The sequence below is a fragment of the Mustelus asterias genome, chromosome 10 (assembly GCF_964213995.1).
Source record: "Mustelus asterias chromosome 10, sMusAst1.hap1.1, whole genome shotgun sequence".
Classification (NCBI taxonomy): Eukaryota; Metazoa; Chordata; class Chondrichthyes; order Carcharhiniformes; family Triakidae; genus Mustelus; species Mustelus asterias.
The window spans coordinates 81,282,201-81,308,523 of record NC_135810.1 but is presented as its reverse complement, the minus strand read 5'-3'; positions in this window follow the sequence as shown (position 1 = coordinate 81,308,523).

Genomic DNA, 26,323 nt, shown 5'->3' with positions numbered 1-26,323 from the left:
GTGCGCCAATTCTCCTCGGACTAAACTTTATGGTCCACATGAAGAGTGTGATCCTACAGTACGGTGGGCCACTCCCTTCACTGGCAGTAGGGAATCAGCCACAGCCTCCAAATTGCCCAAAGCGCCCCGCATGCAATCTCTCCACACTAAAAATCACCACACCTTCTTTATTTAAGAATCTGGTACCAGGCTGCAAGCCCATCGCTACTAAGAGTAGGCGTTACAGCGCTGAAGACCGGATCTTTATCAGATCTGAGGTTCAGCGGCTCCTCAAAGAAGGGATCATACAGGCCAGTGCTAGTCCGTGGAGAGCGCAGGCCGTGGTGGTTAAAAGCGGGAACAAACCTCGGATGGTCATCGACTACAGTCAGACCATTAACCGTTATACGCAGCTGGATGCGTATCCTCTCCCGCGCATATCTGATATGGTCAATCAGATTGCGCAGTACCGGGTGTTCTCTACCATAGACCTTAAGTCCGCCTACCATCAACTCCCCATCCGCCCAGAGGACCGACAATACACGGCTTTTGAGGCGGATGGTCGTCTATACCAGTTTCTTAGGGTTCCATTTGGTGTCACCAATGGGGTCTCGGTCTTCCAGCGTGCTATGGACCGAATGGTGGACCAGAACGGGTTGCGGGCTACCTTCCCGTACCTGGATAACGTCACCATCTGCGGCCATGACCAGCAGGACCATGACACGAATCTCCAAAACTTTCTGCGCACTGCATCTCGCCTGAATCTGACCTATAACAGGGAGAAGTGCGTATTCCGTACGCGCAGGTTAGCTATCCTTGGATACGTGGTGGAAAACGGGGTCATCGGCCCTGATCCAGACCGTATGCGCCCCCTTACTGAACTTCCCTTGCCCGCTAGCACAAAAGCACTGAGGAGATGCCTCGGCTTCTTTTCGTATTATGCGCAGTGGGTCCCCAACTACGCGGACAAAGCCCGTCCGCTCATCAAGTCTACGACCTTCCCACTCACGCCGGAGGCCCAATTGGCCTTCAAGGCTTTGAAAAGCGACATTGCGAAAGCCACGATGCACGCAGTGGATGAATCCATCCCTTTTCAGGTGGAAAGTGATGCATCTGATTTCGCCCTGGCCGCCACACTAAACCAGGCAGGCAGGCCCGTCGCGTTTTTTTCCCGCACCCTTCAAGGCCCCGAAATTCGGCACTCAGCAGTGGAGAAGGAGGCTCAGGCCATTGTGGAGGCCATCAGACACTGGCGCCATTACCTGGAGGGGAAGCGGTTCACCCTGATCACGGATCAACGATCCGTGGCGTTTATGTTCAGTAACACGCAGAGGGGCAAGATCAAGAATGATAAGATCTTGCGGTGGAGAATTGAGCTCTCCACCTATAATTACGATATTATGTATCGTCCAGGGAAGCTCAATGAGCCCTCGGATGCCCTCTCGTGCGGAACATGCGCCATCATGCAGGAGGACCGCTTGAAGGCCCTCCACAATGACCTGTGCCATCCTGGAGTCACCCGACTCTACCACTTCGTAAAAGCCCGCAACCTGCCCTACTCGGTGGAGGATGTCAGGTCAGTGACGAGAAGCTGTCGGATTTGCGCGGAATGCAAACCGCACTTTTATCGACCGGACCGGGCACAATTGGTCAAGGCCACTCGCCCCTTCGAGAGGCTGAGTGTGGATTTTAAGGGCCCCCTTCCCTCAACGGACCGGAATGTCTATTTTCTCAATATAATAGATGAATACTCCCGGTTCCCGTTTGTTGTCCCCTGTGCGGACACGTCGACTGCCACAGTGATTAAGGCATTCAGTGATCTTTTTACCCTGTTCGGGTACCCCTGCTACATACATAGCGACAGGGGCTCGTCGTTCATGAGTAACGACTTGAGGCAATTCCTGCTCTCATACGGGATTGCCTCTAGTAGAACCACGAGCTACAACCCTAGGGATAACGGACAGGTGGAGAGGGAGAATGCTACAGTCTGGAAGGCTGTCCTACTGGCGCTGAAATCCAGGGGCCTTCCAGTCTCCCGTTGGCAGGAGGTCCTTCCAAATGCGCTTCATTCCATTCGCTCCCTCCTGTGTACGGCAACCAATGCTACTCCCCACGAGAGGATGTTCTCATTCCCTCGGAGGTCGTCCTCGGGGATCTCCTTACCAGCCTGGTTGACATACCCAGGACCCGTCCTTCTGCGGCGACATGTGAGGGCCCGCAAGTCCGACCCCTTGGTCGAACCGGTCCAACTCCTCCACGCCAACCCTCAGTATGCCTATGTGGCATATCCTGACGGGCGAGAGGACACAGTCTCGATTCGAGACCTGGCGCCCGCAGGGGACGTAGCAACTCCTGTCGCTCCCATACCCCCTGTCACGAATCCCCTATCACTTATTTCTTCCCCAGACGTGGCGCGGTCAGCACCGGGACCAGTGCATAACAGTTATACTCCCATGTACAGCTTGCCTGAGACTCGGAGATCGGCGCCACCACAGAAGGTTCCAGGATCCCCTGCACCATCGCCTCACCAGGGTCAACCGGCCCGGGAGTCCTCGAGGGGACAGCCGGACGCTGTTTTGGAGAGAACGCCACCGCAAGCACCTGCTCCGGTGTCGCAACCGGTGTTGAGGAGATCACAGCGACGGTGCGGTCCTCCAGACCGTCTGGACTTGTGAATTTTGTATATATGTGACCTGTTTTCGCACCCCGCCGGCCTTTGTTTTTAAAGGAGGGGTGAATGTGGTGAACCATCGTTGGTTACCACTGTGGGTTATTCCTATGTTACTGTTGGGTTAGGGTGTTGCCACTGTGGGGGTTGTATAATGTTGTTGGGTTAGGGTGTTTACCTGTGGTAGATGTTGTTATGGCACATCCCGGTCGGGCCCCACCTCCTGGGGAGAGGTATAAGACCCTCTGCTCAGGCGGGACCCCTCCAGTCTGAATTGGTGTACTCGTGTTAGTTAGTTCCATTGTTTGCTAGTTAGTTCCATTGTTTGCTAATAAAAGCCTTCAATAGCTGAAGCCTTGTTCCTCGTGCTTGATTGTCGCGCATCAGTATGTATTAAACCTGGCCTCTCCGAATCCCCATTAGGCCTGGCTGCTGCATAATTTAAGTGGTCCAATCCTGTGTCGGGCCTAGTTGCTCAGGCTGTTGGTCACTTGGCTACAAAATCCCACTATAGTGGTCTGAGAATTTGAATTCAATTAAGAAAAAAAATAGAAATAAGAAGCTGTTGGTGAATGTGACAAAGAGGCTGTTGGAATATTGTAAAATCCAACTGATGTCCTTCAAGGAAGGATACCTGCTGTCCTTAACTGGCCTATATGTGACTTGTGGTTGACCAATGTGGTTGACTTTGAAATGTCAAGATAGTCACTCAGTTGTACTATCTGGGTCATATGGATGAACAATAAGTGCTCACCATGCCAGCAGCACTGACATCTGAAGAATGATTTAAGAGAACTAAAATATTTAAAGTAAGGCTAATTACTGGTTTCAGTGCTCTTTTTACTCCACATGCTGGGATGCCATTGCACGATTTGCCATGCAGAGCTCACTGGAGGAACCCACTTAACATGAAAGGGGAAATCGAATGCTTGGCTCAAAGTATGCACGTTATTTTGGGATGGATTGCAGAACCATATGGTGGTTCTCAAAATTTTGAGAAGCGTCATTCATCAGCAATTTTCAATGTGTGGAAACCTTCCTATCTGAATCAAATTGTCAATTTAATGTTAATTAGTGCTGAATGTGGGTAGTTGTGTGCCATAGGCCAGTGCTCAGTCAGCACTGTATTGAAATTGCATGTAGCATCCCTACAACAAACAGCCCTTTAGGCAGGTCAAGCTTTAGACCTCTGTCCTCGCAGTCACAGCCAGTGCCTTACGGGATGGTTTGTGTCAGCTGTCGTTCTTATATTAATTCTCTCAAAATTATGTTGCAATCCTAATCCAAGCAGAACAAAAATCTTGCCCTGGCGCCGAGGGAAAGAAATCTAGTTAAAAGCATTAAAAATGTGTGTGAAAACTGCAGTGCAATGAGAAGGCTGTGGGCAATAAGATGCACTCTGCAAAGAATTCTCAATGAATCCCGAGTTGCGACAAATTGCCAGGCTTCATTAATTGATTAGCAAGTTTCCCTAGTCCCCTTGAGCCCAGTGTCCAGACTGCTCTATTAGTTTGCAAGGACAGATCATATTACATTTTGAAATATTTTCATTTAAGACCAAAAAAAAAGGAATTGACCAAATTCAAGCTTGATCACGCTTATGGCATTACATAGAGGTGTAGTAACCTTCCACAAGACTGCTGGCCACATTTTACATTAGATTCGATGTAAACAGTATTAATATGGTAGCTTATTAACTAATCTAACACCTGAGGCCGGAGGGGTACTTTACATTCCACAGATCATTGCATGAGACTGTACCTTTTAGGGTGGTCTAAAAATTCAGTCAGAAAACTCAATCATAACTTTCCAGACAAAAAAGTAAGGGTCATTTGTTGAAGACTCAAATATTAGCTCTTCAGGGTTCACTTTTTTAAAATTAGAAAACAAATACTTTGATCAGGCATGGATGCTGGATGGAGTCACAAAACACTAGACTTCTGATCTGGCCAGGCAAAGAGAATCAAATGAGAGGCTACATAATCTCCTGGTGGAGGATGGAACAATCAACTGAAGAGTTATGGTGGGTTCTGAAGGCCAAATCCTGCCCAAGAGACCAATGTCCATCATCCCCCATATAAGCAACAGGCCAGCTCACAAAGAGAAATGGATAGAAATGCAAGAGAAGGAAACATGCAAACTTCAAAAAGTTAATCAAAAATGTCATGACAAGCTGATCACAAAAGAAGGAAATAGTTTGGCTCAGAATCATAGAGGCAGACATTTCCTGGCCCATTGCACCAGCCAGATCTTCCAGTCCCGCCGATGGTGACCCCCCTGCACCCCCCAGCCCCAATGGCCTATTCCCCGGCAATAGAGAGTGCAAAGAAACCCGATAGTCATTAGCGATTAAATAGTGATTTATAAAGGTTAAAGATTTGCTATAGCTTGTTTGCTTTTACACTCTGTACTCTATAACACCGAGGCCTCTTGATGTTTTCATAACAGCCGTATTAAATTTTCTTGTCACCCTTCAAAAAATTCTACATGCAACTGGCCAGGTCTTTCCATTACTGCACCCCTTTGAAGATTGTACTATCTAGTTTATATTGCCTCTCTTTATGTTTTGCAAAATGCATCATTTCAAGCTTTACTGTTAAATGCTAACTTTCAGCTGCCACAAGTCTGTCTGTTTCATCGATCTATGTCCTTCTCAAATTTGCTGCTATCAACTTGTGTCACAAATATTAGTCTGTGATGCTGACACAACTGAAGCAGAAGCAAACTTTGAAATGATGACATGTATACATAAGAACTGGAAGCTGGAGAAGGTCATTTGTCAGCTAATGGCTGATCTTCTACTTCAACTGCATCTTCCTGCACTATCCCTGTATCCCTAATTCCCTTGGTACCCAAAAGGCTGTTGAGCTCTGCTTTGACTATACTCACCGAGTGAGCATCCAAAGCTTTCTAGAATACATAATTCCAAAGATTCACCATCCTTTGAGTGAAAAAATGTCTCCTCATGCCAGTCCAAAATGGCTGACCCTTCTTAGACTGTTAACCTGTGTTCTAGATTCCTCCACAAGGAGAAACATTTACTCAGCATCTACCCTTCGGAATTTTATATGTTTTAATAAGATCAGCTCTGATGCTTCTAAACTGCAGGGAATATAGGCCTGGTCTACTCAATTGCTCCTCAGAGAACAATCCCCTCATTTCAGGAACCTGTCAATGAACACTGGTCACACTCCCTCTAAGGCAAGTACATCATTACATAAGGAAACCAAAACATGGAGCATTGTTTTATGTTTCCCTACTTTGTAGATGGGGAGTAAGCATAAAATTCCTTGGATGAACATACCACTGGGTTCCTGCCCAACCTGTCTGCAATTTTACACTGGGATGAGTGGGCTGCACCTTACTCCAACTGAAGCTATGAAGTGGCTAATTATTGATCACTTAATGTCCGTTTCTCACCCAAACTCAATTTACAGAACTCCAGAATATCGGGGAAGCCTGAAAATAATTAGCTTCAATTTCCGGGTGGGGAGGGGATAGGGAAGGGCCCTCTTTTAATATCGGGCCATTTCCCCCTCCCCCCCCCAAGGTACGGTAAATGCTGGGTGTCACTTCCCCCTCGCCTACACTTCTACTTGGTGGTGACTACCTCTGAGTCCTCTCTTCACCCACTCTTCGAGATGGTGGTGAAAAAATGTGGACCTTACTACCACAGTGAATAGCTGTGATGAATACTATCAATGTTCTTAAAGGGGGAGCTGAAAAAGCATATGAGGGCGAATGGAATAGAGCGTTATTCAGATCGAGTTAGATAAGGAAGGATGGGAGGAGACTCAAGTGGAGCAAAAGTGCTAGAATGGACTAGTGGAGTCAAATAGCCTGTTTCTGTATAATCTGTTTAATTTTATGAGTGTTGTGTGTCTTTAAAGAAGGTAGTTAATGTAACACTGGATGGATGCCTAATCGATGGATGTCTTCTTTTTTATTCTTTGATGGGATGTGGGCATTGCTGGCAAGGCAACCATTTGTTGCCCTAATTGCCCTTGAACTGAGTGGCTTGCTAGACTATTTCAGAGGACAGTTAAGAGTCAACCACATTGCTATGGATCTAGAGTCTCATGTAGGCCAGACCAGATAAGGATGGCAGATTTCCTTCCCTAAGGGGCATTAGTAAACCTGATGGGTTTCACAACAATTGAAAATTGTCACTATTACTGCGACTAGCTTTCAATTCCAGATTTTATTTATTAAATTTAAATTCCACCAGCTGCAATTTAACCCGTGTCCCCAAGCTAAATCCAAAGAAGAAAATATGGGATCAAATTCAACCCCACCTGAGCACAAATGCAGAGTATGTTCCTCCCTACCAAGGCTCACTATTTGAAGTGAAAGGAAAGAGATTTGCAAGGCTCAAACTGGCTAATAGTGGAATCAAACAACTTTTATGTCCCTACAGTGGCACTGAGAGTGGAGTATTGCAAAAAGCACAATAAATACTTGAAAACATTAAGTTGCAATGAATTATTTACTTTTGTTCGTGTGTGTTTGTTTTTCCATCAGCTTATCTTGATGGAAGAGATGTATTTGCATGATGTGGCTTAATTTGCATAGACAAATACTGTGATGTATAACTGAAATATTGTATGGCCTTATCACTCTAAATCCATTTGCAGATAAATGTACAGTTTTATAGCTTCAATACACTTGAATAGATATCTTTAAAAAAAAATCATTAGCCTGGGTCTCTGGATTACTAGTCCATTGTATTCCTCATCACCGTCTCTCCCACCTCTTCAGAAAATAATTATAAATAACAACTTCTGTGTCCTCTGGAAATCCCAAAGTGATTGACAGTAATTACTTACTTTTGAAGTGTGGCCACTGTTGTTTTGTAAGCACCTACTCCCTGATCATTCCTCAAGACCGTAGGATGTGAGGAGTAGTGTGCCACAGGGATTAGTGCTGGAACATCAACCTTTCACAATTGATACAAGTGACTTGGATGAAGGGACCGATGGGTACAATTGCTAAATTAGCTAACAACACAAAGATAGGTATGCAAGTAAATTGTGAAGAGGATGTAAACAGGTTACAAAAGGAATATAGATAGCTGAATTGAGTGAGCAGAAATCTGGCAAATGGAATATAATGTGGGCAAATATGAAATTGCCCATTTTAGCAGGAACAATAAAAAAAGTTTAGTCTCTAAATAGTGAGCGATTACAAAGCTCTGAGGTGCAGGGGGATCTGGATGTTCTAGTGCATGAATCAGAAAAGGTTAGTATACATGTGCAGCAAGTAATTAGGAAAGCTAATGTTGTAGTGAGGCATTATGGGTGGAGCTCAGGAATACGAAGGATGAAATCACAACGTATAGAGCCCCCATCACCCCACAGGAGACAGAGGAGCAGTTGTGTTGTCAGATACTGAAAAGGTGTGAAAAAAGCAGGGTGGTTGTGATGGGTGACTTTAACTTACCCATATTGACAGAGACTCCCTTATAGCCAGGAGTTCGGATGGAGAGCAATTTGGTGGATGTGTCCAAGAGGGCTTTTTGATACAGTATGTTGATGATCCAACCAGGGAGGGAGCCATACTTGACTTGGTATTGGGGAATGAGCCAGGCCAGGTGATCAATGTTTCAGTGGGGGAGCATTTTGGGCTTAGCCACCATAATTCTATAAGATTGTAGGTAGTCATGGATAAGGACAAGAGTACCCTTGGGTGAGGGTGCTTCAATGGGCCAGGGCCAATTACATCCAAATTAGACAGGAACTGGGGAATGGGAGTCTCTATTTGAGGGCAAATCCACATCTGACATGTGGGAGGCTTTTAAAGACCAGTTGATTGAAGTGCGGGACAGGCATGTCCCCGCAAAATTGAAGGATAGAAATGGCAGGATTCAGGAACCATGGATGACAAGGGAAGTTGTAAGCTTAGTCAAAAGGGAAAAGGAAGCATACAATAGATCTAGGCATCTAAAAACTGACGAAGCCATTAAGGAGTATAGTGAAAGGAAGAAGGAACTTAAACATGGAATTAGCAAACAGGGTCAAGGAAAATCCCAAGGCTTTTCATGCATATATTAGGAGCAAGAGGGTAGCAAGAGAAAGAGTCGGCCCACTCAAGGACAATGGAGGGGAATTATACGTGGAGCCACAGGAAGTGGGTGAAATCCTTATAAGTACTTTGTATTGGTATTCACCAAGGAGAAGGACATGATGGATGTTGAGGTCAGGACTAGGTGTGTGAACGCACTAAAGAATGTCAATATGTCGAAGGAAGAAGTGTCGAGTATTTTAAATTGCATTATGCCGGACAAGTCCCCGGGGCTGGATGGGATCTATCCCAGGTTACTGCAGAGGATAAGGGGAGAAATAGCTGAGGCCTTAACAGATATCTTCTCATCCTCTTTGAGCACAGGTGAAGTTCCAGAGGACTGGAGAATAGCCTTTGTTCCTTTATTTAAGAAAGGAAGCAGGGATAATCCAGGAAATTGAAGGCCGAAAGCCTGATGTCAGTGGTGGGGAAGCTTTTGAAGAAGATACTGAGGAACAGGATATATGCACATTTGGAAGAAAGTGGACTAGTTAGTGACAGGCAGCATGGTTTTGTACGGGGGAGGTCATGTCTCACCAACTTGATAGAGTTTTTTGAAGCGGTGACAAAGATAATTGATGAGGGAAGGGCCATGGATATAGTTTATATGGACTTTAGAAAGGCGTTTGGCAAAGTCCCACATTGTAGACTACTACAAAAACTAAAATCACATGGGATTCAGGATAGGCTGGTTAGTTGGATACAGAACTGGTTTGGTTATAAAAGACAGAGAGTAGCAGTGGAAGGCTGTTTTACAGAATGGAGATCTGTAGCTAGTGGTATTCCGCAGGGATCAGTGCTGGGACCTCTGTTGTTTGTAGTACGTATAAATGATCTGGAGGAAAATGTGGGGGGTCTGATTAGTAAGTTTGCAGATGACATGAAGATTGGTAGAGTTGCTGATAGTGCCGAGGATTGTCAGAGGATACAACAGTATTTGATAGATTGGAGACTTGGGCACAGAAATGGCAGATTAATCTGGACAAATGCGAGGTGATGCATTTTGGAGGATCAAATTTAGGTGTGAATTATACTGCAAATGGTAGAACTCTTAGGAACATTAACATACAGAGGGATTTGGACATGCAGGTCCACAGTTCCTTAAAAGTGGCAACACATGGGGCCAAGGTGTGTAAGAAAGCATGCTTGTCTTCATCAGCTAGGGCATTGAGTACAAGAGTTAGGAAATCATGTTGCAGCTATATAAAACCTTGGTTAGGCTGCATTTGGAGTATTGTGTGCAGCTCTGGTCACCACACTCCAGAAGGACATAGAAGCTTTGGAGTGAGTGCAAAGAAGGCTCACCAGGATGTTGCCTGGTCTCGAGGGCGTTGGCTATGAGGAGAGGTCGAATAAACTAGGATTTTCTTCACCGGAAAGATGAAGGCTGAGGGGAGACCTGATAGAGATCTACAAAATTATGAGTAGGCACAGACAAGATGGATAGTCAGAGGCTTTTTTCAAGGGTGGAAGTGTCAATTACAGGTGGCACAGGTTCAAGGTGAGAGGGGAAAAGTTTAAGGGAGATGTGCGGGGTAAAGTTTTCACACAGAGAATGGTGGGTGTTTGGAACACGCTGCCAGTGGAGGTGGTAGAAGCAGGCACATTAGCAACATTTAAGAGGCATCTGGATGGGTACATGAATAGCGGGATATGGACCGAGTAAGGGCAAAAGGTTTTTTTTGTTTAGCTAGGGCATCATGATCAGCACAGGCTTAGAGGGCTGAAGAGTCTGTTCCTGTGCTGTACTTTTCTTTGTTCTTTGTTTTAATAGAATGTTAGCATTAATTGTGAGGAGAATTGAATGCAAAAGTGGGAGGCTGTGCTTCAGTTCTACAGAGCATTAGCGAGACCACATCTGGAGTCATAGTCACAAAGTCATAGAGGTTTACAGCATGGAAACAGGCCCTTCAGCCCAACTTGTCCATGCCGCCCCTTTTATTAACCCCTAAGCTAGTCCCAATTGCCCGCGTTTAGCCCATATCCCTCTCTACCCATCTTACCCATGTAACTCTCTAAACGCTTTTTAAAAGACAAAATTGTACCTGCCTCTATTACTACCTCTGGCAGCTTGTTCCAGACACAAGTATTGTATACAATATTGTAAAGTTTATTTATTAGTGTCAAAAGTGGGCTTACATTAACATGAAGTTACTGTGAAAATCCCCTAGTCACCACACTCTGGCACCTGTTCGGGTACCCTGAGGGGGAATTTATCATGGCCAATGCACCGAACCAACACATCTTTGGACTGTGGGAGGAAACTGGAGCATCCAGAGAAAACCCACGCAGACACGGGAGAACATGCAAACTCCACACAAGTGACCCAAGCTGGGAATTGAACCCAGGTCCCTGGCACTGTGAGGCAGCAATGCTAACCACTCTGCCACCGTGCTGCCCCACCTTAATTAAGGAAAGTTGTAAATACACTAGAAGGCAGTTCAGAGAAGGTTCACTAGACTAATTCCAGGAATGAGGGGGTTGTATTATGAGGAAACGTTGGACAGGCTAAGCTTGTACCCACTAGAGTTTAGAAGTGTAAAAGGTGACTTGATTGAAAGATATGTGATCCTGAGGGATATTGACAGAGTGAATGCAGAGAGGGTCCTGTTTGTTTTCTCTTGTGGGAGAATCCAGAACTAGGGGTCATTATTTAAAAATAAAGGGTTGATTATTTAGGACAGAGATGAGGAGAAATTGTTTTCTCTCAGAGGGTCATGAGTCTCTGGAACTCTCTTCCTCAAAATGCAGTGGAAGCAGAGTATTTGAATATATCTAAGGCAGAGCTAGAAAGATTAATGATTAACAAAGGGGTGAAAGGTTATCATGGGTAGGCAGGAATGTGGGGTTTAAGTTACACACAGGTCAGCCATGATCCTACTGAATGGAGAAACAGGTCGAGGGGCCGAATGGCCTACTTCTGCTCCTAATTCTTATGTTCGTATGTAAGCTGAACCAAACTCTTTACAACTTTGGCATCTTATTTGTCCTGGGCTAAGATTCTGATTCTCCATCACAGAGATCACCTTCTGCCACCTCTGTAACATCAGTTGTCTTCTCAATCTCTGCCCCATCTTCTGCTGAAACCCTCATTAATGCATTTGTAATATTCAGACTTGACTTTCACAATGCTCCCTCGAGCACCCTCCACCATCTAAAACCTTGAGCCTGTCAAAATCTGTTTCTCATATCCCCACCTTCCCCCAATCCCATTCACCCCACATGCAATGGCTCCCAGCCTATCAAAACCACAAATTAAAATTGTTATTCTTGTTGTTCATATTCCTTTGTGGTCTTCACCCTCCCATATTTTTGTTACCTCCTCTAACCTTGGAAATTTCAAGAATTCTTCCAACTCTGGCAATCTTAATTTCCCGCTCCCGTCATCCCAGTATGATTGGCTCAATGGCAATTCCCTCCAATGTTAGTGCTTTGAGACATTTTAGTACATTAAAAACTACATTGAGGCAACTTGTTGTTGATTAAATAAACTTCATGGTTGTTGCTCTCTGAGGTTTAATCATGATTTACCATGCATTTTGAAAAGAATTTGACAACCCATTTAACTTAGATTAACTCTTTATCTTGCGGGGTGCTTTTGTTTACCTAAGTAAAGAGAGTGGAATATGGAAGCAAAACTAATGAGGACGATGATCAGGAGTGAAATGGCAGTAAAAATAAACACAATATATATCTTGAATCTTCATAACTAATACAATCTAAATGGATACCAATCATTTATTGAGGCATGTAACTTATATTGACAATGTAAATAATGATGTTGAAGGATGAGTTGAAGCCATTGCAAATGATGTAAACCAGCTATCCTTGTCAAAGTCAGATTGCTCATACTGATATTTTATTGGTGTGGTCACTGTGAATGATTTTATGAGGGAATAACGGCATAAACCAAACTGTGTGTATTACTTCCACAAGTGGATTAAGTAGTTGACATTGTAGCCTTGAGGTTGGTGAAAATGGAAGAACAGATTAAATCCAGAACAAACGTTGGTATGAAAAAAGTGTTCAGCTGTTGCATGAACTCCTCCTAATGGGCTACTGCAATTTGCATGGCTTCCTCCCAATTTGGAATTTATTTAATATCTTGAAAGAGACAAATGACCATAACTAACACACCACAAGAAGAGTGCACTGTGATATTTGTATTTTGCCCTTGAAAGCATCCAGTAAAAACTCTTGGATTTCAGTAAAACATTACTACCTATATTACTGAATCATGACTATTAGATTCCACAAATAAAGTTTTCAGGAAGCTCCCATGGTACTTTTATTATGCTGCATTTAATGACATTCACGCTATTTGATCCTGAGAGAATGAGCAGATGGCTGTTAGGAGACATTGGCTGCCTCTGCAGCCATGGTTGATAATCCCATTTGGAAGCCCCTGTGTAACAGTGAAGTAATGAGATCAATCCCACAACCTGAACTACTGTTGAACATTCTATTGGGATATTAAAGCAATAATTCTGTTCAGTTGGCTGCTCGGATGGGGGTGTTGCTGCAAAGTCTACCCAAACTTTCCCAAATAATTGCTGTCAGCTGAATGGTGCATAAATTGGCATCCAAAGAAGCAGAGTGAAGAGGGTTCATAAATTGCATGGCACACAGGAGGAGGTTGTGAAAGGGAAAGGGGACAGATATCCACTCTGGGAGGGTAGTGCTAAAATGGCTACATCTACTAATTCATGCAATCGGCAGTTCACAAACATTTTCATTGCAACAAAACTGCACGTATTATCCCTCTAAGAATATCCAACACATTTGCTTAAAGCTCATCATCCATCCTTTCGTCCTTTTCTATCGCTAGTTACCTTTCTTTTGTCCTTCGCAACTCTCTAATCAGTGAAATAAATGTCTTTTTTGCGATATGTATATAATTGAAGTCCTTTAAATGATTCCCCCTGCATTTCCCCTTTTGACCCTGGAAGCTGTGCTTCATGCTACTGAATGATCAGTTCATTATCTGGTACTCTTTTTGAATGGGGAGCTGAACAATGCTGCAGGGTGCTGTTGGATATTACAGCCAATATGATAAGATGGTGCCATTAAATCTCTGGATGCAACATCGTGACCTGCCTTCCAATAGCTAGAGTAATGCAAAGTGCCTTCCCACTCTCTGCCACTTTATCTATGCTTTACGTAAACTGGGTAGATTTGCAGGAGCCGTAGCCTGAATTCCTATTCCAGGGTTGGTTTGCAGATTCGGGACAATTCCCAGCTCCGCAAATCCAACCCGGCAAAAAGTGCTTCTGAAGTTCTGATTTTCACGCAGGTGAAAATGAGAGTCATGGCGGGTGACTGCAGAATGATTTCGGAGGCTATCAGGCGTGAAGGTGGGCTCGCAGGAGGCCTGCCTCGGTGCTCCAGTACTCTGTCGAAGCTATCTGTCAAAACAAAAAAACGCCCTCCAGCTCTCACCCCTCACACTCCCTCAAGCCCCACATATTCTCTGTGCCGCATAGAACCATAGAACCATAGAAAATTACAGCTCAGAAACAGGCCTTTTGGCCCTACTTGTCTGTGCCGAACCATTTTTTGCCTAGTCCCACTGACCTGCACTTGGACCATATCCCTCCACACCCCTCTCATCCATGAACCCGTCCAAGTTTTTCTTAAATGTTAAAAGTGACCCCGCATTTACCACTTTATCCGGCAGCTCATTCCACACTCCCACCACTCTCTGCGTGAAGAAGCCCCCATAATATTCCCTTTAAATTTCCATTTCTAAAGTTTCCATTAGCAGGGGAGACTAGGACGCGGGGGCACAGCCTTAGAATAAAAGGGAGTCACTTTAGAACAGAGATGAGGAGAAATTTCTTCAGCCAGAGAGTGGTAGGTCTGTGGAATTCATTGCCACAGAGGGCTGTGGAGGCCGAGACGTTGAGCGTCTTCAAGACAGAAATTGATAAATTCTTGATTTCTTGAGGAATTAAGGGCTATGGGGAGAGAGCGGGTAAATGGAGTTGAAATCAACCATGATTGAATGGTGGAGTGGACTCGATGGGCCGAATGGCCTTACTTCCGCTCCTATGTCTTATGGTCTTATGGTCTTAAACATTTCTCCTTTCACCCTTAACCCATGCCCTCTGGTTTTTTTCTCCTCTAGCCTCAGTGGAAAAAGCCTGCTTGCATTCACTCTATCTATACCCATCAAAATCTTATACACCTCTATCAAATCTCCCCTCATTCTTCTACGCTCCAGGGAATAAAGTCCTAATCTATTCAATCTCTCTCTGTAACTCAGCTTCTCAAGTCCTGGCAACATCCTTGTGAACCTTCTCTGCACTCTTTCAACCTTATTTACATCCTTCCTGTAACTAGGAGACCAAAACTGTACACAATACTCCAAATTCGGCCTCACCAATGCCTTATATAACCTTACCATAACACTCCAACTTTTATACTCGATACTCCGATTTATAAAGGCCAATGTACCAAAGGCACTCTTTACGACCCTATCCACCTGTGACGTCACTTTTAGGGAATTCTGTACCTGTATTCCCAGATCCCTCTGTTCAACTGCACTCTTCAGAGTCCTACCATTTACCCTGTACGTTCTACTTTGGTTTGTCCTTCCAAAGTGCAATATCTCACACTTGTCTGCGTTAAATTTCATTTGCCATTTTTCAGCCCATTTTTCTAGTTGGTCCAAATCCCTCTGCAAGCATCCATGACAACACATTCCATTGCATAAACCCCCATGGCCCCTCATACCCTTTATGACAATCCATGTCCTTCCACCCACCCCGCCACAGCACTTTATAACCCCATGTCAATTTGTGGCCAACTTATGCTGCCCATCCACCTCCATTTTCCCTTAAATCTACCATGCCAACTCACCCAGTATCCACCCTGGACAGACATCGAGACCTATGCTGAGGTAAAATATTTTTCAAGTGCCCATTGATGCATTTGCCATTAAAGTACACTCTGATCGATAAAAAACCCATTCACTACATTTAACTTCCCTTTATTTCCTGATGAAAATAAGTGTTTGTTTAAAAGGGTGGGCATTTAAATGCTTGGACAGCTTGGCCATTCTTTTGACAGTCCATTTGAAAGCTCTGTTGACAGTTCCAATGTGTTAATAAGAACATAAGAACATAAGAAATAGGAGCAGGAGTAGGCCATCTGGCCCTTCGAGCCTGCCCCGCCATTCAACAAGATCATGGCTGATCTGAAGCGAATCAGTTCCACTTACCCGCCTGCTCCCCATAACCCCTAATTCCCTTATCGATCAGAAAACTATCTACCCGTGATTTAAACATATTCAACGAGGAAGCCTCCACCACTTCAATGGGCAGAGAATTCCAGAGATTCACTACCCTCTGAGAGAAGAAGTTCCCCCTCAACTCTGTTCTGAACCGGCCCCCCCTTATTTTGAGGCTGTGCCCTCTAGTTCTGGTTTCCCTTCTAAGTGGAAAGAATCTCTCCACCTCTACCCTATCCAGCCCCTTCATTATCTTATATGTCTCTATAAGATCACCTCTCATCCTTCTAAACTCCAACGAGTACAGACCCAATCTGTTTAATCTCTCCTCATAAGCTACACCCCTCATCTCCGGTATCAACCTGGTGAACCTTCTCTGCACTCCCTCCAAGGCCAATATATCCTTTCGCAAATAAGGGGACCAAAACTGCACACAGTACTCCAGTTGCGGCCTCACCAGTGCCTTGTACAGTTGCAGCAAGACCTCCCTGCCTTTATATTCTATCCCCCTCGCGATAAAGGCCAACATCCCATTCGCCTTCTTGATCACCTGCTGCACCTGCAGACTGAGTTTTTGCGATTCGTGCACAAGGACCCCCAGGTCCCTCTGCACAGTCGCACGATGTAATTTTTCTCCATTTAAATAATATTCCAATTTACTATTATTTCTTCCAAAGTGGATAACCTCACATTTGCTAACGTTATATTCCATCTGCCAGATCCTCGCCCACTCGCTCAGCCTATCCAAATCTCTCTGCAGACTTTCCGCGTCCTCCACGCAATTCGCTTTCCCACTCACCTTCGTGTCATCAGCAAACTTGAATACCCTACATTCAGTCCCCTCCTCCAGATCATCTATGTAAATGGTAAACAATTGAGGCCCCAGCACCGATCCCTGCGGCACGCCACTGGTCATCAACTGCCAACCAGAAAAGCACCCATTTATCCCAACTCTCTGCTTCCTGTTAGATAGCCAATCCACGCCAACACCTTACCCCTAACTCCGTGTACCCCAATCTTCTGCAGCAACCTTTTGTGAGGCACCTTATCGAACGCTTTCTGGAAATCTAAAAACACCACATCCACCGGTTCCCCTCTGTCAACCGCACTAGTGACATCTTCATAAAAGTCCAGTAGATTCGTCAAACACGACTTTCCCTTCATGAATCCATGTTGCGTCTGCTTGATCGAACCATTCTTATTCAGGTGCTCTGTTATTTCCTCTTTAATAATGGACTCTAGCATCTTCCCAACTACGGACGTTAAGCTAACCGGCCTGTAGTTACCCGCCTTTTGTCTACTTCCTTTTTTAAACAGCGGTGTAACAGTAGCTGTTTTCCAGTCAGCCGGCACTACCCCAGAGTCCAGCGAATTTTGATAAATTACTACTAACGTATCTGCTATTACCTCAGCCATTTCTTTCAGTACCCTGGGATGCATTCCATCCGGGCCCGGGGACTTGTCTACCTTCAGTCCTATTAGTCTACCAAGCACCACCTCCTTAGTAACAGTAATTGTATTAAGGACCTCCCCTCCCACCAACTCTCGATCTCTAATATTCGGCAAACTATTTGTGTCTTCCACCGTGAAGACTGACACAAAGAACTTATTTAAAGTCTCAGCCATTTCCTCGTTTTCCACTATTAAATCCCCCCTCTCATCTTCCAAGGGTCCAACATTCACTCTAGCCACTCTATTCCTTTTTATATACTTGTAAAAACTTTTACTATCATTTTTTATATTTTGAGCTAGTTTAGTTTCATAATCTATCTTTCCTTTCTTAATCGCTTTCTTAGTCATTCTTTGTTTTTCTTTAAAGCTTTCCCAATCCACTAATTCTTCACTATTTTTGGCCACTCTGTACGCATCTGATTTTATTTTAATACTCTCCTTTATTTCCTTCGTTATCCACGTCCGGTTATCCTTTTTCTTGCAGTCCTTCTTTATCACCGGAATATATTTTTGCTGAGTACTTAAAAAAATCTCCTTAAAAATCCTCCACTGTTCCTCAGCTGTCCTACCTACCAGTCTGCTCGCCCAGTCTACATTAGCCAATTCCACCCTCATCCTATCGTACTCCCCTCTGTTCAAGCAGCGGACACTGGTTTGGGACCCTACTTTCTCACCCTCCATCTGTATCAGAAATTCCACCATATTATGATCACTCATCCCAAGAGGATCCTTCACAAGAAGATCCTTAATCCTACCTGTCTCATTGCACAGAACCAGATCCAAGATAGCTCGCTCTCTCGTAGGTTCTGTAACATACTGTTCAATGAAACAATCCCGACAGCATTCCAAGAACTCTTCCTCAAGCCCTCCACGTCCAATTTGAGTCGACCAATCAATATGTAGGTTAAAATCCCCCATGATTATTGCCGTTCCACTTTTGCACGCATCCATTATTTGCTTGTTTATAGCCCTCCCCACCTCTAAGTTATTATTTGGGGGCCTATAGACCACGCCTACCAGTGTCTTTCTCCCCCTACTATTCCTTATCTCCACCCACAACGATTCCACGTTTTGCTCCTTAGAGCCTATGTCGTCTCTTACAACCGTCCTGATATTATCCTTTATTAACAAAGCTACCCCACCTCCTTTTTCTACCTGTCTATCCTTCCTAAATGCCTGATAACCCTGTATATTCAGTTCCCAGTCCCGGTCACCCTGCAACCACGTTTCTGTGATGGACACTAGATCATATTCATTTGTATGGATTTGTGCCATCAACTCATTTACTTTGTTTCGAATGCTTCGTGCATTCAGGCAAAGTGTCTTTATGCCAGCCTTTATCTGGACCCGGTTTGTTGAAGCGCTACTAACATCTCCCAAGCCCTCTCCTCCTTTAGCTAGTTGTTTATTCACTATACTCCTGGCATTAGAGTAGACACCTCTCAATCCTATGGTCTGACCTCTCCCCTTCTCTGTTCCCAGTCCACCTGCCCTCTTGCACTGCCTATAACTCTTGTCTGTTTGCGAGCTACCTTCCTCACTCTCAGTCACGTCACTTTGATCCCCTCCCCCTAACCTATCTAGTTTAAACTCTCCCCAGTAGCCTTAGCCAACCTTCCTGCCAGGATATTGGTCCCCCTGGGATTCAAGTGCCACCCGTTTTTAGTATACAGGTCACACCTGCCCCTAAAGAGGTCCCAATGGTCCAGGAACCTGAATCCCTGCCCCCTGCACCATTCCCTCAGCCACACATTCATCCTCCACCTCACTCCATTCCTTTCCTCACCTTCCCGTGGCACAGGCAGCAATCCCGAGATTACTACCTTTGCTTTCCTCCTTCTCAGCTGTCTCCCTAATTCCCTATACTCTTTTTTCATGTTCCCTTCCCCCTTCTTACCCACATCAGCGGTACCAATATGTACCGCTACCTCCGGCTCCTCTCCCTCCCACCTCAGGATTTCTGGGACTCGCCCAGCGACATCCTGGATCCCAGCCCCAGGGAGGCAGACCACCATGCGAGACTCCCGCCTGCCTCCGCAAAATCGCCTGTCCGTCCCCCTGACTGTCGAGTCCCCGATTAATACCGCCTTCCTCCTCCTTTCCTTCGCCCTCTGAGTTACAGGGCCGGACTCCACCCCGGAGACACGGCCACTGCTGCTTCCCCCAGATGGGCTGTCCCCCCCAACAGTACTCAGACAGGAGTACTTGTTATGTAGGGGCACTTCCACCGGGGTGCTCTCAATCACCCGTGTTTTACCCTTCCTGGCTGTCACCCACTTGGCCTCCTCCCGTGGCCCTGGTGTGACCACCTGATGATAGCTCTTGTCTATCACCTCCTCATTCTCCCTCACCTGCCTAAGATCGTCAAGCTGCAGTTCCAGTTCCCTAACACGGGCCCTCGGAACCGCAGCTCGACACACCCCTCACAGATGTGGATGTCCGGGAGGCCAGGTGCCTCCAGGACCTCCCACATACTGCACTGCGAGCACCACACTGGCTTTACACTCATATTTCACCCTTTCTTCCAAGGTACACAGAGAAAAGTAAATTATAAATAAAAAAAAAGAAACTCACCCCTGCTCGCCCTTTCTGCCTAAGCCCGATGAGCCAAAGCCCCTCAGTTCTCACTCAGCTCCCTCTCACTCCGCTGCCCGCTCCCAACGCTGCCCGTTAGATAGTGGGGCCTGCCTTTTAAACCTCCCGTGCACTAAAAAAAACTCAAAAGACCCTTCCCAGTAAACCCCGTGGCCACTGCCGGTTTCGCGCCAAAATTTAAAAATAATTAAATAAATAGATAGATACCCTACAGTGCAGAAAGAGGCCCTTCGGCCCATCGAGTCTGCACCGACCACAATCCCACCCAGGCCCTATCCCCATATCCCACCCACTAATCCCTCTAACCTAGACATCTCAGGACTCGAAGGGGCAATTTTAGCATGGCCAATCAACCTAACCTGCACATCTTTGGATGGTGGGAGGAAACCGGAACACCCGGAGGAAACCCACGCAGACACGAGGAGAATGTGCAAACTCCACACAGACAGTGACCCAAGCCAGGAATCGAACCCAGGTCCCTGGAGCTGTGAAGCAGCAGTGCTAACCATTGTGCTACCGTGCCGCCCACCCGCGAAAAAGTACTTTAAATTCAATCTTACCCCAAAAATCCTGTCACCAGTCACACCTCTGCCTTTCTCCAAAGCAACAAAGAGGACTATCCCCCCAACTAACTGACTTTTATATAACTTTTGACCCTTCCTAGTAAACCCCGCGGCCACTGCTGGTTTCGCGCCAAAATTTTAAAATTAAATAAATAAATAACACCCGTGAAAAAGTACTTTAAATTCAATCTTACCCCAAAAATCCTGTCACCAGTCACACCTCTGCCTTTCTCCAAAGCAACAAAGAGTATTTATGTACTTTTTATGAACAGTCATGTCTGCTTTTCATAATCCCAAAGGGCACTTTACCTCACCCAAAGGAAAAGTCACCTCTCCCAAATGTGTTCCAGGACCTTACCCAAAGGAGTACCTTACCTCTCCAAAAGGGCACCCTACTACTCCAAAGAGCTCATGCGACTTTAGATCTTCTCCTACCAGGTCTAAGGTGCAGAAAACATGTTTCAGACATCCCACTAGCCAAATGTAATACCTTTCAGAGAGATTAAATTACATTTTTATGTCATGTTCCTGTTCTATAAAGACCAAAGGGTAAATTTTTTGGTCTCGCCTACTGTAGGAATCGTAGCGGTGGGACAGAAAATTTGGCAGACCATCTTCAAGGTTCAATGACCTCGGGCAAGAATTTCCGGTCTTGGCCAGAAAATCCTGCCCCAAGTCTCCAGTGACGGCTGAGAAAGTGTATGAGAATAGAAAAGATAGTGATATTTTTAAGTTCAGTCATGGGGTGTAAACATTGCAAGCATGACCAGCGTTTATTGGCCATCCCTCCTTGCCGCTGAGATGGTGGGTGGTGAGCCAACTTTGCAAACCATTACATCTTTGAAGAGTGTAGGAAGGTATGCCAGGGGCAGCACGAGGCATACATAAAAATATACTCTGTTGGAATCAGCTCAGTCATGACTAGACTCTGTCATGGTCTGGCCTTGCACTAAAGTGTTTAGAGTAACTTTATGGGGCAGAGTCTCTGCCCAACCATACAAGATTATTAGTTAAAGACAGAGTGAGATGGGAGGGGAAACACTAACTCCCGAGTGTACAACCAGTACAGGTATACTTGTTCCCAACAGGTGTACCTCACTGAAAGGAATTGAGGCCATTCCTCGATGGACATCCAAGCCGGGGTCAGATCTGACCCTAAAGAAAGGCAGTGCAGAACTTTTCTTTTGGTGGGGTTGCATGCTAATTATAGAAACATGGAAAATCTATATTGCAAAAGGAGGCCTTTTGGTTGATCTTGTCCATTGTAGCCAAAAAGTAGCAATCCAGCCTAATCTCTTCCATCTCTTGGCCTGTAGCCCAGTAGATTGCTGCACCTTAAGTTTATATGCAAGTGGTTTTTTTTAATGTGACGAGGGTTTCTGCCTCTGCCACCCTTTCGGCAGTGAAGCCCGTACCCCACCACCTTCTGGATGAAAAGAAATACCCAACCTCCCTTTAACCCTTCTACCAATTACTTTAAAGCTGTGCTCCTTCAATATTGATCTCTCTGCAGAGGGAAATAGGTGCTTCTCTATCCAGGCCCTTTGTAATTTTATGTATCTCAAATAAAGATCCGTCAGCCCCTCTGTTCCAAACAACAGCACCCCAGCCTATCCAATCCTTCCTCACAGCTACAATTCTCCATTCTTGGACACATTCTCATAAATCTCTTCTGTATTGTCTCTATTACAATCTGGTGCTGGTAAAGAAGCTGTGTGTTATCCTATTCTTTTCAGAGTGAGAATTAACACTGCTTCCACAATGGTTTCCAGGGGGCTCTGGAAGAGGCACCACCAATTCTCACCAGTGAACATTGGAGAGCTCAGCAGCACTGGCTGAAGGCAGATACATCCCCCAAAGTTCAGCTTGGACTGACAAATGGCAAGTAATATTCCCAGGCAATAGCCATTCCTAACAAGAGAGAAGCAAATCATCGGACCTAGATGTTCAATGGCATTACCATTGCTGAATCCCTCACTACCAACATCCTGCTGAGGGTTACCATTGACCAGGAACTGACTGGGCTAGCCATATAAATACTGTTGCTAGTAGAACAGGTCAGAATTCAGAAGCCTGCGGTGAGTAATTCACCCTCCTGACACTCCAAAGACTGTCCACCATCTACAAGGCACAAGTCAGGAGTATGATGGAATATTTACAAACACAGAAACATCGGGAATAGGTGCAGGAGTAAACCATTCGGCCCTTCGAGCCTGCACCACCATTCAATATGATCATGGTTGATCATGCACTCTCAGTATCCCACTCCATACCCCTTGATCACTTTAGCCACAAGGGCCATGTCCAGCTTCCTCTTGAACATAGAAACTAGAAGCAGAGTAGGCCATTCGGCCTTTCGAGTCAGCTCTGCCATTCATTTCGACCATCGAATTCAATAACCTAATCCCACCCCCCCCCCCCCCCCCCCCCCCCGCCCCCGCCCGCCCCCCCACATGTCCCTTGATTTCTTTAGCCCCTTGGGCTATATCTAATTTCTTCTTGAAATCAGACAACATTTTGGACCCAACGATATTCTGTGGTAGTGAATACCACACATTCATCACCCTCTGGGTGAAGAGATTTCTCCTCCACTCAGTTCTAAAAGGTTTATCCCTTATCCTCAAACTATGACCCCTAGTTCTGGATTCCCCCACCATTGAGAACATTCATTCTGAATCTACCCTGTCTAACCCTGTTAGAATTTCTCTGAGATCCTCTCTCACTCTTCTAAACTCCAGTAAATATAATCCTAACCAACTTTGTCTCTCCTCATATGACAGACCTGCCATCCCAGGAATTAGCCTGGTAAACCTTTGTTGTACTCCCTCTATAGCAAGGACATTCTTCCTCAGATAAGGACACCAAAACTGCACAAAATACTCGAGGTGTGGCCTCACCAACATCCTATACAATTGCAGCAAAACATTCCTATCTCTATACTCAAATCCTCTCACTATGAAGGCCAACATACCATTTGCCTTCTTTACTGCCTGCTGTACCTGTGTGCTTACTTTCAGTGGCTGATACACAAGGACCCCAAGGTCTCGCTAAGTATCCACCTCTTTCAATTTAGACCCATTCAAGTAATATTCTGTCTTCCTATATTGCTACCAAAGTGGATAACGTCACATTTATCCACATTATACTGCATCTGCCATGCAGATGTCCACACACTCAGCCTGGTCAAATCACGTTGAAGCATCTCCGCATCCTCCTCACAGCTCACTCTCTCACCCAACTTTGTATCATCTGCAAATTTGGAGATAATACATTCAGTTCCCTCTTCCAAATCATTCATATATAATGTGAACAGTTGGAGTCCTAGCACAGATCCTTGCAGAACCCCACTAGTCACTGAATGCAATCAGAAAAAGACCCATTTATGCAAACTCTTTGCTTTCTATCTGCTAACCAGCTTTCTATCCATCTCAAGACATTACCTGCAATCCCATGTGCTTTAATTTTACATTGTAGTCTGTTATGTGAGACCTTGTTAAAAGTCTTCTGAAAGTCTAAATAAACCACATCCACTGGTTCTCCTTGGTCAACTCTACTAGCTGCATCCTCAAAGAATTCCAATAGAATCATCAAGCATGATTTTACTTTTGTAAATCCATGCTGACTTTGTCTGATTATACACTGCCTTCCAAATGCTGAACATATCTAACGAATTGGCTCCAACAGCTTTCTGTGGTAGAGAATTCCACAGGTTCACAACTCTCTGAGTGAAGACGTTCTTCCTCATCACAGTCCTGAATGGCTTACCCCTTATTCTTAGTCTGTGACCCCGAGTTCTGCACTTCCCCAACATCGGGAACATTCTTCCGGCATCTAGCCTGTCCAGTCCCACAACAGTCCCATACTCTCCACTTGCCTGGATGAATGTAGAATCAATAACATTAAAGAAGTTTGATGCCATCCAGGACAAAGCAGCCCATTTGATTAGTATCCCTTCCACAAACATTCACTCCTACCACTGAAGAACAGTGGCAGCTGTGTGTACTATCTACAAGATGCACTGCAGGAACTCGCCAAGGCTCCTTAGACAACACCTTCCAAACTTGCAACCATTACCATTTAGGAGAACAAGGTCAGCAGATACCTGAGAACACCAACACCTAGACATTCCCCTACAAGTCACTCACCATCTTGACTTGGAAATACACTGCTGTTCCTTCACTGTCACTGGGTCAGAATCTTGGAACTCCCTCCCTAACAGCTCTGTTTGTGTGCCTACACCTCAGGGACTGCAGCACTTCAAGAAAGCAGCTCACCACCACCTTCTCATGGGCATTTAGGGATGGGCAACAAATGCTGGCTTAGGCAGTGAAGCCCACATCCCATAAATGAATTTTAAAAAAATCATGGGGATGTAATACAGTGGGTATACTGGAACCTATAGGGACTCTTGTGTCTCATTGTGTGTTGATAGGTCATTTCTGTTTAATAATGATAGTGAGGAAAGTGCAGACCACAGTCAGGATAATACATTGGAGGAGTACCCAGGTGGCAAGCAAGATACTGAAAAAGCTGAAAGCTGTCAGGATTAATATTTATATTATTAGCAAGCATTCATCTTTTGGGTGAGAACATCCATTGATGCTGCGCTCATTTGATTGATAGATGCTTGAAGTGAAATGACTTCACAGGCCTGAGACGACCAGTAACGAGGCTGTCAGACAGTAGAAAAGGGCACTAAGAGTCAGTTGTTCAGAAGCTGGACAACAACATGGTTAGCATGCAAAGGCTACTTGCGTTTCAGCTCATCAGTCAGGTACTGGTTGCCATGGTTCAGAGAGATGATTAGGTTCTGCAAGTATTCCAAAAAGAATCAAACACCAAGCAGAAGTTGGATGCTGTTGCAATATGCTTTGGGAGCAATTAGCCTTTTGTATCTAACCGTATGTGAAAGAATTTGAAATTTCTATTGCCTTTCTGCTTGAAAGACATTTGGATGGGACATAAATATACCATTTGGCCTCCCTCACGTACATTCAGAGGGGGGAAAAACAGCTACCTGGCAATACTTAAAAGAACAACTATGTGAATCCTTAGATAGATTTAATAGTCATATCGTATTTTCTGAAATTAAATGTGGATTTCTTTTTGCAATTAGAATAAATGATCCAAATGTGATTAAAAGTTTCAAAGACATTGGGGACGATTCTCACCAAAAAATTCTAAATGTCGAATTTGCATAAAAACTGGAGTAAATCGCGCTGTTTTTTTCAGTGGGAGTTACTTTCAGTGGCAATAAGAATGAATCTCCCACTCTCTGCAGAGAGCCTTAGCGTGAATCCTGTTGAAAATCAGTGGGCGGGGCCTACTCCCACTGGAGAGGCCGGCAGCAGAGTGCTAAGTGCACCACTGTGCATGTGCCAATTTCAGTGGGGACAGGTCGGTGCGTGCGCAGTGGCCCCTGTCTGCTGGCCTCTCGATTGCTGGCCAGCTTGATCTCTGGCCAGCCCTGCGACCCCCACATTGCCGGCCTTCCACATCCTCACGGCCTGATCGCTGGCTGCCCAAACATGCCTGGGCCCAGCCGCGACACCCCCCCTCCTTCCAACCCACTTCAATCTCCTGCCCCACCCACCCCCTCCACTGGCAGTCCCGACCCCACCTCCCCATCACAGTGCGAATCCTGCCCCTTCCAGTGCAGACCCTCCCCACCTGTAGCCTCAACCCCCCCGGCGGTCTGCCCTTCCTCCCCCCCCGCCCCCCCCACCCACTGGCTGGCCTTCCCCCAATCGCTAGCCTTCCTCCCTCCCTCCTTCC